General features: G+C 37.4%; 1 protein-coding gene across 2 annotated transcripts in view; it reads right to left on the bottom strand.

Moving 5' to 3' along the window:
• The window catches only part of LCLAT1 (lysocardiolipin acyltransferase 1), a 115,543-nt gene that overhangs the window by 34,660 nt on the left and 67,261 nt on the right, over nucleotides 1–13,622 (bottom strand). Inside the window, exon 6 of one of the 2 annotated variants that reach the window (XR_015797050.1) lies at nucleotides 8,795–8,916. The exons of the other annotated variant lie outside the window; for it this stretch is intronic. The gene's annotated coding sequence lies outside the window, so the exon portion shown is untranslated. The remainder of the gene's footprint in view (nucleotides 1–8,794; nucleotides 8,917–13,622) is intronic. 2 annotated transcript variants of the gene reach the window in all.

The following is a 13,622-nucleotide window of genomic DNA, read 5'->3' as shown; positions in this document are numbered from 1 at the left end:
ATGAGCAGACAAAACTAAACACTAAATGGAGAAGATGGAATCACTGTCTCTGTCAGCCAATATTCAAAAGCTTTATTTACTGAGTTGTGCCATCAGGCTTCTTTTAATGTTATATTCTACAAGAAAGCACACCTATCTGTAGCAGGCCTAGAATTTCTGCCTTTGATAATTACCATTCTATGCTTTAACATTTCACAAAGTCCAGCAGGTCATCTATTCAATTTCACAAAGGTTCAGAATTTTATCTGAGTAGAATGAATAGTCTAGCTCAGTGGCTGGGGAATTCTGGGAGTTAGCTGGCTGGGGAATTCTGGGAGTTGAAGTCCACTCATCTTAAAGTTGCTAAGGTTGAGAAACACTGGTCTAGCTGAATGAATGAATTGATATTTTTAAAGCTGTTCTACAATATAATACAATACAAAATACTTTAATGACCAAGTATAAAATATATACAAGGAATTTGTCTTCGGTGACGAACAGCAAGATCAACAGTGTGTTTGAATAGCAACAGAAAAATAATAAACAATAACACTACACAGTAAAATAACTTTTTCAAAGGAAGAAGCCACTGTCCAGCACATATCGAGTCATGTAGTATTTAACAGAGCAATGGCACAAGGGAAAAAACTATTCTGATATTTAGATGTTTTAACATATGGTGCTCTGTAGCGCTGTCCTGAAGGAAGAAGTTGGAACAGTTCTAAAGCTGTTCTAGAACGCTATTTAAACTGTAAGAGTAAGAGGTATCCAAAATGTTTAGAATTCAAACTATCTTGAATTTTGTGAATTATTTTGTGAAATAATTTGCACAATAATTTAAGAGATAGTTTATTTAATAAACACTATGCATTCAATAAATATATTACCCATCTCTAAAAAGTTAGTTGGGAAATTCCATAAGTTGCAGTTATTGTTTACAGTTTTGGGGAACAAAAGCATATCTTATATATTAATCAAGAAAAGTGTTGTTTCAACTTTCATATCAGTTCTTAATCCATTCTGTTAATTGCCTCTGTCCCCCTCTGTTACCCCTTCTCATCTCATAACCCTTTTTACCACCATCTTTCTCTCCTTCTCCAAATCTTCATTATGTTTGAGGTTAGTGATCATCTTATTGAAAAGTGGCTACTATGGGGTATCTATCAAAAATATAGCTTGGGATGAAGACTTCATCTGCAATTTTATCAGAATTGTGGTGTGTAGTTTTAATACAACACTCCCTTCTCCAAGCCCATCAGAATGCCCCATAAAGTTGTTTTTTAAAAAAGGAAAGTATCTTTGAGAATAAATATGCACTTGACTAGGCATGAGATCCTGAGCATATACAGCATGTGCTTCATTTGCCAGATATAGTCATGGAACTGTAACAATATCAGCAGAAACATAAAATGAAAGTGAAATGTGAGGATAATACTGGAAGAAATGGAGATAGGTTAGATTGAATTAGATACAATCTGCACTGAATTAGGCATAATCTGAATGTTTTAGATGACAATCTAGGTGTGGAGGGGAATGAAGATTCTCATGTAAGACTTTTTCTACAACATGCATACTACATAGCAGCCTTTTCTAGGGGTTTGCGGATGGTCCTTTGAGTTCTTTTGTCTGCTGATGCATAAGCAGATGCATAAGTATAGCATCTTAGGTCAAGATCAATGACAAAATCCTCCCACTCCTGCCCCCAATTACTAAAATTTAACAGGACTTTGGCATTCTCTTAAGATTGTTGAAGTATCTAAGCTTAAAAAGTTATTTCACTTGTCTTGAAAAATACTGGATGCTGGGTTACTTTTTCATATACAGGATTTGTTCAGCACAGTAGTCGGTACCTTCTGGGTCTTTCTTCCTTACTTCATGTAACTTAATATATCTATCTCTATCCAGAACACAACTGGTCAAATAAATTTGGGAAATGAAAAATGTTCTAATAATATAGCTATTTTATAAGAGCAAAAGTGAATTGAAGTTTGTTTTCCAAATTCTTTGTTTTGTGATATATATTTAGAGAGGGCAGGGAAAGAGGGAAAGAGAATGATTTCTGGCTCCAGGGTAACATTTTCCCAAGCATCTCTGCCCTTTTTGTTTTAACTTTTCAACTTCAGTATCTATGGCAACATGTAACCAGAATAAATATGCTAATGCTTTTAAGAACTCTTCAGTAAAATCTATCAGACTGAAAAATGTGAGTCACCTCAGAATAGGCCAAAATATGTGCAAATTGGGAATAAAAGGGAAGGGAGAAAAAGATGAGGCAATTCTGGCTTTTTAAGGCAACTAGTCAGCAAATTAAATCCAGTGTCAATATATAGGACAAGAAATATATCTACACATTTAGGATACAAATGAAAGGCACACATAACGCTAATGCAGGTAAGTAAAGTTTTAGATTTCACATATCTGAACTGGCTAATCAGCAAGGATAGAGCCACATTCTTTAAATCTTCATTGGCAAAAAGGTACTGAGTGAGCATGATTGTCCTCTAGGGGCCAGTACTGTTGTACTGAAGGAAAAGACAAACCTTACTCTGAATAAAACTACTACAGAAAGATAGAGCTTTCCCTCCAGCGAATGTGCCTATCACAACAGACCATTTAAGTCTAACTGTATGCAGTAAATGAGGGTTCATGGTTATAATTTGCAAATATTAAGATGTCTTCTGTCAATAGCTATCTTTTGGATCTGTACTACATATAAATTACTATCTGAATAACCCGTGCAGAGAACTCTTTTAAGGCCATGGACACTGTTTCCAGAAAAGCAGGGAAGCAGTTCAGACATTCATATATTACTTATCCCAGTAATCCAAGTTCAAAGAAATCTCTTAACTGTAAAGTAGTAAGTTAAACATTTTTGAGTTCAATTAAGTTTCCGAAGGAAACCAGTTACAGCCAGGAAGTGTTATGCATCTTACTTGCTTTCTCCTGCACACTAAAATCCCCGCCATTTGCCTTATTGCAAACGGAAAGTGAAATGTTCTCCAAGTTCTTCAGACTTGTAGAAGTATTACTTTAAATCTCTTCACTTCTAAGCTGGGCCATCTCCCATAGGAACTTTCCTACACAATCCTTCTTGCAGGACACAGACGGGTAAACAGCCCTTTAACAGAACTCTGTCGAATAGAGTTTCACTCTAGAGGTTATAGGTGGGAGCCTGTCCTTTCCCTAAAGCATGAGAAAGAAGTGAGGTGCTTGTTTTCTAGAATCAGGTTCCACCGATTCTCTGGATTGAATTCTACATGTCCCCTAAAACTGAACTCTGTTAAATAATAAAATGTACCCCAAGATAGATTTGCCTTTGCTTTCTGGCTCCCGAAGAGCATCAGAAAAGGGGGCACATGCCTCATCAAACCAAGGAGAGCAAAGCAACTTCCATAATCTTTTATAAAGAGGATCTAAGCAGGAAAGTTGGGATTTCCCCCACCCCCACCCCTAAACTGTACCTAGTCCCTACCATTCTTAGGACAGTTCCAGTAGATTCACTTCTAGCTTAACTTTAATACTGAGAGTAAAGGGGACAACAGCTTTATATGAATAGTAGCCACTCTGTATTTCTAACTTTCTATAATTTCTTGGAGCTGAGCAAGGAAAGAAAATATTGGGAATTTTCAGACAATTAACAACTTATCAATGATTATTTCAAGAGGAATATTGTATATTGTAATTTAGTTTCATATCTAATTTACATTTGAAAAAAAATTGAATTGTTTTGTTTTGAACACTCTCCAATTAAATTTCTTCTAAGGACTTTCCTTTTTTTGTGTATATAATTTTTTTTATTAAGGATTTTGACTACAATAGTAAAAACAAACACAAACTAAACTTAAAGAAAGAAGAAAGAATAGCAAGAAAGAATAAAAAGTGCAGGAAAAAAGAGAGTAAAATGAGAAAAGAAAGAATAAAGAAAAAAAAGAAACATATAAAGAAGTGACTTCTAACCTTCATTACAACAACTATAGTCAAATTTAGTAGCTCTTCATCCTTATAAGATCACAAACAGGTATCTCTTCATCCTATATCCCATCAATTATTTATATGTAAATCTATAAAACAACTTTTCAATTCTGGTGTCAGCAAAAAGTCTGTAAAGGGTTGCCAGGACTTTGGAAAAAAAAAGTCTTATCAGAGACTTGATAACAGTCAAGTCTTATCAAAGACTTGATCAAATAAAAAGTCTTATGAACAACTTGATCAAATAAATCAACTTTATATTCCTTCCTTTTACTTCTAACTGTCTTAATCTTTAATTCAATCAAAGAGTGTCATAGGATTTGATTTCTCTTCAATTCTTTATTCCATCACACAGCGTCAGGTTCAGCCCAAAGAACTCCACGAGACAGTACAGATACAGTTCTGCTGCATTTATTAGCTTCCACCTCAAAGACAGAATCTCTCCAGACTGAATCTAAACTTCCCAAGCCAGCAAGCCAAAACACCGTGAATTCCTTAGCGTGGTGCCAGTCTCATCTTCTTAACCTTCCCATGCTCCTGCTGGGGGCTAAGGAAATGCTTAGCTCCCCGAGCATGGCCTTCATCAAACCATTCCATCACACACAGACTTCTTCAAGGGTTTAAAAAGCCTCTTTTGTAGATCCAATATTAAAACATTTTCCAGGTCATTTTCTTGGTTTATCATTTATATTTCCCCTTTAATTTTTAAAACTTCAGCCAGTTTTTCTTGTATATCCAATAAGGTGTCCTTTTCCAACTCATTCTCTTGGCCTGTCATTTATAGTTTCACTTTGGTACTTTCTCTTGTCTTGTCAGACAAAATCTGTTTCACATCTGTCATTCCCTCATTAACATCTTTTGGACATAATCTATCCATAGAATCAGACATCATTACTGACACTATTGATATTGTAGCCACTAATTTCTGGCTCCATTCTTCAAATATCTCCTTTAATGTTTCTGATGTTATAACGTTTTATGTCATTTTGTAAGTCACAGTTAACCAAGACCCAAAGCAGTCTTGTATTATTTTTCCTTCTACTTGGAATATTTAGTCCCTTCTAGTGTCCTGTTTCTATAATCATAAAGTTGCTTATCGTTGTTACGAACCAAGATAGCCAAAATAATTCCGGTTCCCACAAGAAGCTATTTATTGTTTATAGTTAATTCCAAAATCTTATAGTAAAAGTCAATATTCCAAATTTAACTGGACCCTTAATCTGTTTGTAACTTTCTTAGATCAAAATCATATTTAGCTTTTTGCTGTTTATTTCTATTTTTTGAAGTTCTTAAGCTTGTTATTAATTTTTCTTTGGTTCAGCATTAAAGCTAAACTCACCCAGTGACTTTTCAAACTTGTCATTCTGAAAGTCTTTAATAGCTTTAAGATGGTTAATAGGCAATTTCCAAAAGTGATTAAAGTGAGGCTTGCAAACTTAGTGTCCTTTAAAAAGCTCTGCTGCAGTTGCAAGGAAGATGGCTAATTCCTTCGTCTCCTTGCGCCCAAACCTGCAGAAGACCACTAACCTGTGGTCTCCTCGCAAGGAGAAGCCATCCAGAGCCCAAGTGGGTGATCTCCTGTTCTCTCCTTATCTGGAGAGGTTCCAAACTGGTCTACTCATCCGTTCTTTGGTCTTTGCCATGGTTTTGGTTCTGCTTTCGCAGAGATTTCTTCAGTTCTCCATGCCTCCCCTGGAAGTCCCCTTCTAAGGTCTTTCTTGATGATGTTCTCACACTACACACAACTATTTCATGGCAACTTCTGTTTGTACTTACTGATTCCAAATTATTTTCTTCTGTATATAAGCATATAGATAGTTGCTAGAAAAGCAATTCTGGTATTTCTCACAATGAGTTTGACTGCATTGTTGTTGCAATTGTTCATTGTTCAGTCAATTCCAATTCTTTATAATGCAATGTACATTATTTCACCAGTTTGTCAGTAGCTGTTTCTCTACGTTCTTGTGAGCTCATGCTTGTGTCATTAATGATAGAAATTAGCCACCTTGTCTTCTGTTAGCTTTTTTTTTGATTGTCTTCAATTTTTCCAAGCATTAGGATGTTCTCCAATGATTCTTGCCTTCACATTATGTTCAAAATCTAGCCTTATAAGCTTAATAATAATAACAATTTATTATTAGTGCTTCCAGTGAGCAGTCTGGTTTTATTTCATCTAGTACTGAATGATTTATTCTTCTGGAGTCTATGCTATTCTAAAAACATTTCTCCAGCACCATAATTCAGAGGCATCCATTTTTCTTCATTCAGTCTTTATGATGGTCATCTTTCAAAATATACTGTTCAATCAACAGATGAAAAAGACCCTGAACTACTACTGCTATTACTACTGACAAATACTAGAATAAGCTTTAAAGAAAAAAGAACAATTATCTCATCCATAAGTTATTCTCATATTCCACTGTTGAGAATTTGAAACTATTTGTACCAGGAGTACAAAGTTTCAAATTTTAAATTTGAACCACCTCAAAACATCCAGCTTTTAGTTGAAAAAGGTTTTTTTCCCCAGTTTGGAGCTGTTGTGAGATAAAATCCCTTCCAAAGTGGTTGGAACAGCCCATTTTGAAATTGAAAACAGCTGCTTCATAGTCAAAACAACTGTTTCAAATATGAAAGAGGGTATTTTGATTTCAAAATGTTCATATTCAAAATGTTTGCCTTTGTTTCTTTAAATGAGTGTTTCTCAACCTTGGCAACTTTAAGATGTATAGACTTCAACTCCCAGAATTCCCCAGCCAGCATGCTAGCTGGGGAATTCTGGGACTTGAAGTCTACACTTCTTAAAGTTGCCAAGGTTGAGAAACACTGCTTTAAACTTATCACCCCTCTCTTTGGAGAAGCTCATCAGCTCTGTCAAATGATACATTTCCCAGCCTTCGCCTTCTTCTCAATCCATTCCTTCCAATACTGTCCTGAGTGTATACCTTGACTACATATACATTAGGGATACTATCTTGCATAGAACAGTGTGAACATGTTTTGGATAATACTGAGCTTTCATTATACTTGTTTACAATCAAAACAACTATTTCAAATATAAAAGAGGGCATTGTGATTTCAAAATGTTCACATTCAAAATGTTTGCTTTTGGTCGTAATGTGCCAAGTCTGTTCTGTTCTTATGATTAGCAAGGAATGCTGCATATGGCACTAGTAATGACTAAGGCCAGTAACTTACTTTTCTTATTAAAAGCTTAATTTCTTTAAGTAACATAATGTAATATACAACATTACCTCACTGCAGGGTTGTTCCAAAGCTCCAATATAATATTAGTAGCAGGCATACACAAGAGGAGGGACAATGACAAACATGTGCATCATGATATAATCATGCAAAGATGAGGAGGTCTCTAAGACCTTCCCCTATAACCCCTACAATACCCTCCTATAACTCCTTGGAACAACCTATTTGTTGTTAGTATTGTTGTTCGCTGTTGTTTCACTATTATGCTGTGAGCTGTCAGGGTTATTGTATATAACATGGGTGGCGATATAAATCTTTTACATAAATATATGAACAACCACTGCCCTAGCCAATTTTCTAATAAATCTTAACTGGCACTATTGGAAGTAGGTAAAGTGGCAACCTTGTTCCCCACTTTTTTTCCTTTTAGTACCTTAAACAATCAGGAAAAAGTACTGGCTAGGTGAAATTATGTTCATAATGACAGCGATTGATTTAATAAAAAATCCAGTATTTATTATAATATATCAAAGTTAAAGAACTAAAGGGAAGCTGAAAGAGGAAAAGGAAAAAAAAGAAAAGAACATAGCAATGACTTCTGGAGGGCTTATCTCAGCCGCTGATCCTTCAGTCAGGACCATGAACAGAACAAAGACAAAACAAATGCATCACAGCTCATTTATGAAATGATTTTTCATAAAATAAATACAACATTCTGATTCACTTCTAGCTTCTACTAGTCCCCAAATGGTTATATTTTCTTGAATATCCAACCCAGCCTCTGCTTACTTAGCTTTGAGCTAGCCTAGAAATAAATGGTTCCACTTCTCCCTTAAAAGCAAGAATCAAAATTAAACATGGGACTGGCTTGCCTCCTTTTTAAAAACTCAGCAGAAGGACAACCTTCCCATTCCTAACTGTTTGCTCTGAGTTTTCTTAGGCTTTATTGCGTCTCCTCACCACCTAGAGTGACAAATTAACATTTCATTTAATTCTTTCATGTATGAACCTCCTGGATGAGATTTCTCTCCATTCAGTACAGATGGTATCAAGTGAACTTGGCTGGGGAGGACATTCCAGAGTTATGGAACGACCACTGGAAAGGCTCACATCCAAGTTGGCGCTCAATGCAACTCAATGTAAGAGGGCACCCAAAGCAGAGTTTTCAAATATGATCTTGGAGTGAAGGTAGGAATATGTGAGGAGGAGCATTCATTTAGATATTGTGACCCCAAGTAATGAATATCAGCAATATGAATTGGGACCAGAAATGAACTGGGAGCCAGTGAAGATAAATTAACAACTGACATAATATACTCAAGTTGCCCAATACTCCTGCCACAGTATTTTATACTAACTGAAGTTTAGGAAATGTTTTCTAGGGCAGTCTCATGTATATTGCATTCTAAATAAGAAATTACTAGAACAGAAATTACCACAGTGAAGCTATCTTTATCCACAGTAGGGTCACAGCTGGTCCAACAGCCTGAACAGGTGAAAGGTGTTTTGGGCCAGAGGGCTCCTTGTATATTTATTTATCAATTTTATGCCATCCTTTGGCAATTCAGAACATTAAATGGAAGTGTCCCCAAATCTTATCCTCTAGGGTTGCAATTCCATCCAAAACAGGTTGAACACCACTCACCTGGAGAGATAAATCATCCACTAACAGCACCTCTTTCTTAACTGGACTGAACTTCAGTTTGCTGGCCCTCATGCAGTCCACTACCACAGCCAGGCACTAATTCAGGAATTCCACTGTCTCACCTGGATCCAATGAAAAGGAGAAATAGAGCTGGGTATCATCAGTGTACTGATGACACTTTACTCTAAATTTCCAAATGACTTTACTCAGTGGTGTTATGTAGATGATAAACAGTTTGCTGGAGAAACTGGAATACTGCAGAACCCTATATGGCATGATGTTAGTCTCCCAAAAAAATACTATGGTTCATAGTATCAAAAAGGAAATATTGGCCATCAGCCCAAAATTATTAAGATTTTCTGGACCCAATTTTTTTTTCCAGGTGTGGTCTCACTATGGTATCATTTAATGAGGCCTGGACTACTCCTTCTCATAGGGAGGAATGTAGTCTCCTAGCCCAGCTAAAACCCCCATTCCTATTAAATATGATGAGCCATGAGAGCAAGGCTTAAATAAATATGTGGTTAACTGAACCAATCAAACAACATATCCACATCCTCATGCCTTAAAAGCCAGAATGAAATGCATCCAAAGAAATCTGATCAAGCAGGCTCTACAGACTGAACTGCTAGAATTGTAGAGTCTAAAGTCATGTAAATTTAATTGATGTTGCCCTCAAAGTGTCTAGCACGTCACAGCATAACTACCATGAGTATTATATGATCTCTACTGGGCCAGATCCTAAAAGCGGCAAATTGCTTCAAAAAGCTCCACTGGGTAATTTTGGAGGAGAAAAAGTGTTTTTTGTCTCCCTCACCACCACAACAGTGTTGGACCTGAAGGACCACAATGGGGACAGATTCTCCTGGATAAAATCTATCTACATGGTTGCTAAGAGTTGACAAAAACTTGATGGCACATAATCAGTCAAAAAATCACAGTACTACCACAAAGTAGGCTCAATAATTACCCTTTTCTATTGTTTGATCATATACAAGACAGGTTGTCCTCATTCTAGTCATCTCCCAGCTTGCTTCAGCCCTGTTCAATGAGATATTTACCAAAGGCCTGAATAGGCTCTGAGTAGGGTCTGCGACAGGTAAGACATGTAAGATGATACAAGAAAGGTGTCAACTGCCACAGTCACCTCTGTATTTCATGGGGGAGCCAAATCTTTAACAGAATTCCATACATACCAGCCAGAGCTGTCTGAAATCCATTGGAATCTATTGACCTCCACAGATAGATCATTTTAATAGTTCCCCCACTCCTCAGAGAGGAATAGTTACTGCAAGCTTAAATCTTAACATGAGTAGTCTGATCTTGACAAGAGAAAAGATGTAAAATGCCATATATTCATTCCTCTATCCTTCTGCCCAGTAGAAAACAAAAACAAATACACAGGGCAAGACAGAGCTATGGTTGTTATGGCAGCAACCCTCCTTCAAGGCAGTTCCAGCATAAATGTTGAAATGCCCCAATGCTAACATTCCTCTAAGGAGTCTACAACACCAATCTGAAACTGCATCCATGAGGTAAGAAAAGGAGGGTGAAGGATACACGAGCAGAATCTTCAATCTCTATCGTAAGTACCAATACAAGATACAAATGCTCTAGACTGGCACTACAAAGAAAGCCTGGAGAAACAAAGCAAGTTCCTATACCAACTGTTTCTCCTATGTGAAGGAATATGTAGGTTTGACTCAGAAAGGGAAAAAGGGAATGCTGAGCTATTACAGAAAAGGCATCTGAGACCAGGGAAAGCAGAAAGTACAAGAAACTCAAAACAACTCTATCTAGAATGTATTAGGAATAAGTTGAATTAGAGAGGAGCTTTGACAGGCTTTCAAAATTCTGTTACCACATCCTAACCATATTAAAGTACATTCTAAGACTCCTTATAAGTCCTGTTTCCTAATCTTGCCTATCTTTAAGGGAAAACATCCTGAAACTGCTGTTTTGTTATGGTGCTTTAGTGACTATCCAGAGGACCAGAGCTAGGAGATACTAACACCCTTTAGCATTCCAATCCACATCTCAGTCATACACATCAAGTCAGCCTTAGTCCTTTTGTCCACAATCAAATCATATGCCAACCTGGCATTTAGCAACAGTACCTGCAGGCCGGGGAGTAAACTAATATATCTGTTACAGCCATTTGGGAAGAGTAGGCACAAAAATATTTCACCTTATCTGATGTATGCCTACAACACCATATTTCCCTCTATTTGTAATTACCCAGTCATCCCTCCCCATGAAATTATTGCAAAACTCTCCTATGCCCATGAAGCAAAAACCTATGGAAAGTACAATGCAATTGTCAATTTATTTCCCAAACGTCAATTTATTTCCCAAAAGACACCCTCTTTGGTGTCTCTTTCTTTAGGATTGACCTTGCAAAAATGAGCTCACTATCTGCTTCAGGCCTAGCTAAATATTCTGTCTACCCTGAATGGGTCCTAGGACTAAGTAAAAGAATGTGAGTGGGACTCTTCTTACCCAGGGCTAGAAATAATGCAGTTAGACAGTGACAATAGAGTTGGAGCAAACATTGGTTTTCCACAATTTTGTGTGTGTGTCTTAATATGATTAACTGATGTCAGTTTCCTAAATCAATTTGATTTAGTTTACTCTTAAGTTCACAGGCATACAAATATAAACGGGTACCCTCAAGTCATATCACAAGGCAGCAATGTGATATGGCCTTTGTAGGGTGAGAGAAACTACTAAGTATACAATGGGCTTAATACAGTAGCTGCTAGAAACACAGAATGTTCAGCTTACTGGCATACTCCATCCTGTCTTGCTACATACCTAGGAGTATAACTACATTGCCATCTTGTGTTGTCCCTACCAGGCTCTGCTTAAGTCTTTCAATGGTACACTCCAATATACAGTACTGTGCAAAAGTTTTAGGCAGGTGTGAAAAAATGCTGTAAAGTAAGAATGCTTTCAAAAATATATATTGTAATTGTTTATGTTTATCAATTTACAAAATGCAAAGTGAGCGAACAGAAGAGAAATCTAAATCAAATCAATATTTGGTGTAACTATCCTTTGGATTCAAACCAGCATCAATTCTTACACTTGCACACTTTGTACACTTGCACAAAGTCAGGGATCTTGTAGGATTAGAGTCAGGTGTATGATTAACCAATTATACCAAGCAGGTGCTAATGATCATCAACTTCACATGTAGGTTGAAACACAGTCATTAACACACACAGAAACAGCTGTGTAGGTGGCTTAAAACTGGGTGAGGAACAGCCAAACTCTGCTACTAAGGTGAGGTTGTGGAAGACAGTTTCATGTCACAGGTCATATACCATGGCAAGACAGCACAGCAACAAGACACAAGGTAGTTCTACTGCATCAGCAAGGTCTCTCCCAGGCAAAAATTTCAAAGCAGACTGGGGTATCAAGATGTGCTGTTTAAGCTCTTCTGAAGAAGCACAAAGAAACAGGCAATGTTGAGGACCGTAGACGCAGTGGTCGGCCAAGGAAACTTAATGCAGCAGATGGAAGACACATCATGCTTACTTCCCTTTGACATTGGAAGATGCCCAGCAGTGCCATCAGCACAGAACTGGTGGAAACCAGTGGGACCCAGGTTCACCCATCTACTGTCTGGAGAAGTCTGGCCAGAAGTGGTCTTCATGGAAGAATTGCAGCCAAAAAGCCATACCTCTGATGTGGAAACAAGGCTAAGTAACTCAGTAATGCACAGAAACATAGGAACTGGGGTGCAGAAAAATGGCAGCAAGTGCTCTGGACTGATGAGTCAAAATTTGAACTATTTGGCTGTAGCAGGAGGCAGTTTGTTCGCCGAAGGGCTGGAGAGCGGTACAAGAATGAGTGTCTGCAGGCAACTGTGAAGCATGGTGGAGGTTCCTTGCAAGTTTGGGGCTGCATTTCTGCAAATGGCGTTGGAGATTTGGTCAGGACCAATGGTGTCCTCAATGCTGAGAAATACAGGCAGATACTTATCCATCATGCCATACCATCAGGGAGGCGTGTGATTGGCCCCAAGTTTATTCTGCAGCAGGACAACGACCCCAAACATACAGCCAATGTCATTCAGAACTATCTTCAGCATAAAGGAGAACAAGGAGTCCTGGAAGTGATGGTTTGGCCCCCACAGAGCCGTGATCTCAACATCATCAAGTCTGTCTGGGATTACATGAAGAGACAGAAGGATTTGAGGCAGCCTACATCCACAGGAGATCTGTGGTTAGTTCTCCAAGATGTTTGGAACAACCTACCTGCCGGGTTCCTTCAAAAACTGTGTGCAAGTGTATCTAGAAGAAGTGATGCTGTTTTGAAGGCAAAGGGTCGTCACACCAAATATTGATTTGATTTGGATTTCTCTTCTGTTCGCTCACTTTGTATTTTGTAAATTGGTCAACATAAACTACAATATATATTTTTGAAAGCATTCTTACTTTACAGCATTTTTTCACACCTGCCTAAAACTTTTGCACAGTAGTGTACATCCCAGGTCTTTGTATAACTATGTACAAAAGGGAAATATGTATGTATAAAATTGTTTCCAAGTAATCCAAGGTGATCATAAGTTTTATGAAAATGTACTATAATAAAAAGGAGTGTATCATTTTAGCAGCCCAATCTAAAATGATTAATAAATTAGTTTTAAGGAATTGTGCATGTGTATATACACACATACATATCTTAGCAGCACACAGAAGCAATTCCCTAGAATCTGGTATGTAATGACTAGTGTAAGTACAGATAGCAAGTACCTCAGGTTAAAATTAATTTAAACCAAAACAAATGTTAGAAACAAAACAGACACCTGGAAGCAGAAAAG

Source organism: Python bivittatus, unplaced genomic scaffold (assembly GCF_059951505.1).
Source record: "Python bivittatus isolate LINGU-HERP-01145 unplaced genomic scaffold, Pbiv_v1 ctg000020_np1212, whole genome shotgun sequence".
Classification (NCBI taxonomy): domain Eukaryota; kingdom Metazoa; phylum Chordata; class Lepidosauria; order Squamata; family Pythonidae; genus Python; species Python bivittatus.
Note: the sequence above shows the minus strand (reverse complement) of the source record. Positions and strands in the feature narration are given on the sequence as shown.